General features: G+C 35.2%; 1 protein-coding gene across 3 annotated transcripts in view; it reads right to left on the bottom strand.

The window, feature by feature from the left end:
* The window catches only part of LOC106879084 (beta-1,4-mannosyltransferase egh), a 59,398-nt gene extending 57,966 nt beyond the window's left edge, over positions 1-1,432 (bottom strand). For 2 of the 3 annotated variants that reach the window (XM_014928518.2, XM_014928517.2), the window contains exon 1: positions 523-1,432. The gene's annotated coding sequence lies outside the window, so the exon portion shown is untranslated. The remainder of the gene's footprint in view (positions 1-522) is intronic. The other variant, XM_014928520.2, reaches the window with a different exon arrangement.
* Between the last annotated feature and the right edge of the window lie 2,898 nt (positions 1,433-4,330).

The raw sequence follows: 4,330 nt of genomic DNA, 5'->3' as shown, positions 1-4,330 counted from the left end.
TATATATATATATATATATATATATATAGAGAGAGAGAGAGAGAGAGAAGGCTGGTTTATGGCCATAGGCCAAAGGGTTTTAGGGTCTAAGCGCTTTATGATCGCGAAACTCAGGGTAACAATATAGACAGGCCATATCTATCTTTATCTATATACGCTACTGCTCTATAACTTAGAGTGTGCTTCTTTTTCGGATTTATGATTTACCGAAGATAGATTGATAGATATACACATACACCCATACATACCTACATATATGTGTGTATTAGCTAAGTGACGATATATGTATATGTTTTCTGTTATTCTTTGACTTGTTTCAGCCATTTGGCTGAGGTTATGCTGGAGCACCATCTTATGGCATAGTTACGATCGTTATCAATAAGAAAAAAAAATGAAATTCACTAAATTTCACTTCAATCTGGGTTACTGAAGTATTCGTTTTCTCACTGTAAATTACAAACAAATATACAAAATATAGAATGTCAACTCCAAATGAAAAATAAATAAATAAATGGAACTTACCAGTTTTGGAATGCGCTTCCGTGTTAATTGCATAATTCGGAGAAACTAAAATATTTAATTGGAGTAAATGTACTCGTGAAATTAATTAATGAGAATCAACCTACAGTTGGGGGAAAACCAATGCCTACCTAGTACAGTAGAAGAGGAGGATCTGAACCTTGAGAAGAAAAGGTGTATTTAAAAGGCATAGTTAAATGTAGATTCTGCGACTGTTGCAGTGATTTGGTCGTATCCAACATTTATATATTGATATGGAAACTACATACCTTAATGAACAAACGGTGGCATTGTAGAGATCATCTACAATACCAATTGAAATACGAGCCAAATGCATACAGAATGGTAGGATCTTTTTTATATATATCCGGCAGTATACCAAAACGACGATATGTAGTCGTTAGAGAAATATTTCATGATTAAACGGGAAGCAACCGGGTGCGATCAGCAGCAGAGATACTATTCTGATCTCTTGTTGACGGAGTCCCAGACATTTGTGTGGCGATGCGAAAAATAACGGATCTAGATATTAATAGTATTAATAGTATATTAGACGATTCGTGTCCCAGTTAGGAGATGTATGTAGTCCTCTTCGAACACTCATAGCTGATCAAGAAAGCAGTTTGATGCTAGTCTCAGGTAGTGGCAATTATAGAGGGAGAATATCTTAACACAAGGAATGCGGCGGGTGTTTATAGAAATGAACATAGGAGATAAATATCATCTCATTTCCTACAAAAATAAAACTTGATGTTTTGAATACAATATAAGTCAATTTTTTACAAGACGATTTTGCTTTTGATTAGACGCAAGCGATTCTTTAAAAAAATACCCAAAACGGTGTAATAATGAAATTCCACTATTTACAGAGTAGAACGATGTTCCTAAAGGTGAAAGAGGAAACGAGCGCATGCGCTATGAACCTTTGCATCATAGGTTTAAGAGGAAAGGATGCAGACGATTAGTTGTGTCAAAAGGGAATGTATTAAATTTGTTACAAATCACTTTAAACATTGTTCGTTTCAATCTTTTTTTTTTTTATAACTTTAACCCTTTAACTGCGAAATAAAAATTTTGTGCTTACTCTAGTAATGATGTTAAATATCTACCACAAAATAAAATTGGTATTTTTCTGCACGCTTTACTCTTTTACTTGTTTCAGTCATTTGACTGCGGCCATGCTGGAGCACCGCCTTTAGCCGAGCAGATCGACCCCAGGACTTATTCTTTGGAAGCCTAGTACTTATTCTATCGGACTCTTTTTGCCTAACCGCTAAGTTACGGGGACGTAAACACACCAGCATCGGTTGTCAAGCGATGTTGGGGGGAAAAACACAGACACAGACACACAAACACACATACATACATATATATATATACATATATACGACGGGATTCTTTCAGTTTCCATCTACCAAATCCATTCACAAGGCTTTGGTCGGCCTGAGGCTATAGTAGAAGACACTTGCCCAAGGTGCCACGCAGTGGGAATGAACCCAGAGCCATGTGGTTGGTAAGAAGCTACTTACCACACAGCCACTCCTGCAACTCACTCTGCTTCATCATCATCATCATCATCGTCGTCGTTTAACATCCGCTTTCCATGCTAGCATGGGTTGGACGATTTTACTGAGGTCTGGTGAAACCAGATGGCTACACCAGGCTCCAATCTGATTTGGCAGAGTTTCTACAGCTGGATGCCCTTCCTAATGCCACTCCGTGAGTGTAGTGGGTGCTTTTACGTGCCACCGGCACGAAGGCCAGTCAGGCGAAACTTAACATTTTTTAACAACAACAACAAAAAAACAAATTAAAATAAAATATTTAAAAAAAACCTCCAAACATTGCCCAATAAAAGATAGACTGATGTATAAAACAGCTTGTTGCAATTAATGGTAATAACATTTCAAGAGACTATATCTGATTTCTGTAATAAAAGGGTTAAAGGAAAATAATAAACTACTTTATATACACACAAACAAAAGCAAACACATAACATTTATAATGGCTAATGGCCAAAGGTGAAACTCAAAAGTAACTGTCAATTTTTGATATGATAAATTTATCAATCCACTCTATCCAATGTAGTGATTTCTATAACTGATAAGTGTATATTTGCACTCAGTAAAAATATTTTCATATACTTAACAACTCGTACTTTACAATGTATATGTGTGTGTATGTATGTATGTATTGAATATCCATTTCTACTCTAGGCACAAGGCCCATCATTTTGGGGAGGGGGCAGTCGATTAGATCGACCCCAGTATGCAACTGATACTTAATTTATCGACCCCGAAAGGATGAAAGGTAAAGTCAACCTCGGCAGAATTTGAACTCAGAACGTAAAGACAGACAAAATATCACAAAGCATTTCGCCCATGTGCTAACATTTCTGCCAGCTCGCTGCCTTGTATATATTTAATATCATCTGAGTAATAGCCTCATAATGTGCATTTCAAAGCTCCTATACGGCATGATTTCTATATCTGGACGCCCTTCCTAACGCCAACTACTTTACAAAGTGTACTTGGTGCTATTATGCACCATGGGTACAGGTGCTTTTATGTGGCGCCAGTATGGGTGCTATTTAAGAATCACCAGCATGGATGCTTTTAACATGTGTCAACACCCATGAGCCTGCAAGGTTAGGATTGCTCAGCTGAAGAGGGATGCAGGGGACATAGTTGTATGTGAAGACAACCACAATTTGGCTTAGCTTGACATGTCTTCTCAAGCATAGCAAACTGCCAGAAGTCTCAGTCCCTAATCATCCTCTCTGTAAGGCCCAATGTCTAAAGATCCTTTCTCACCACTTCGCCCCATGTCTTCCTAGGTCTACCCCTTCCACATGTTTCTTGAAAGTCCTGGTGAATGATTGTATATGATACTAGTTGTGGAGTGAGTATATATTTTGAAAAAAGACTAGAAAATCTTGTATATTTTTAATTCCGTGTTACATGTGTTTCATTATAGTGTAGGAAATACATTATGAATGTAAATATAATTATACTCATAGTATGATTACAAACTACTACTACTACTACTACTACTACTACTACTACTACTACTACTGCTGCTGCTGCTGCTGCTGCTGCTGCTACTATTACTACTACTACTACTACTACTACTACTACTAATAATAATAATAATAATAATAATAATAATAATAATAACAATAATAATAATAATGATAATAATGGACGGCTGACGCTTTCCATCATGCTCAGCAAAACAAGCTGTGAGTTTTCATCAAATAGTAATAATAATAATAATAATAATAATAATAATAATAATAATACTGAATTCATAATAGTTGTATACATGTAGAGAACATATGTACAACTATTATGATTTAATTATGTTTATCATATTATTATGATTAATAATAATATTTATATTAATAATGTATTTTCTGTACTATAATGAAACATGTAAAACGGAATTGGTAATATATGTAATTTTCCCAGATATTATCATTCACCAACACTTTCAGCTTGTATATCTGATTGTATCATTTAAAATAAAACATCTACATACATACATTTGCTTAAGGGAATGCACAGATGTGTTTTATGAGGACACATCTTGGATTATAACTCCTTCTATACACACACACACACACACACACACACACACACGCACAGACTTGCATATATACACACATACATACCATAAGCACATATTCATTTGTAAACAAGCATGCATATATTCATATATATATTTAGACACAGACATACATATTCATACTTATGGGCATACAAAAAGATAGATACATTCATTCACTTACATGCATATATATATATATATA

This window comes from Octopus bimaculoides, chromosome 7 (assembly GCF_001194135.2).
Source record: "Octopus bimaculoides isolate UCB-OBI-ISO-001 chromosome 7, ASM119413v2, whole genome shotgun sequence".
NCBI lineage: Eukaryota > Metazoa > Mollusca > Cephalopoda > Octopoda > Octopodidae > Octopus > Octopus bimaculoides.
This window is presented reverse-complemented; position numbering and strand designations above follow the sequence as displayed.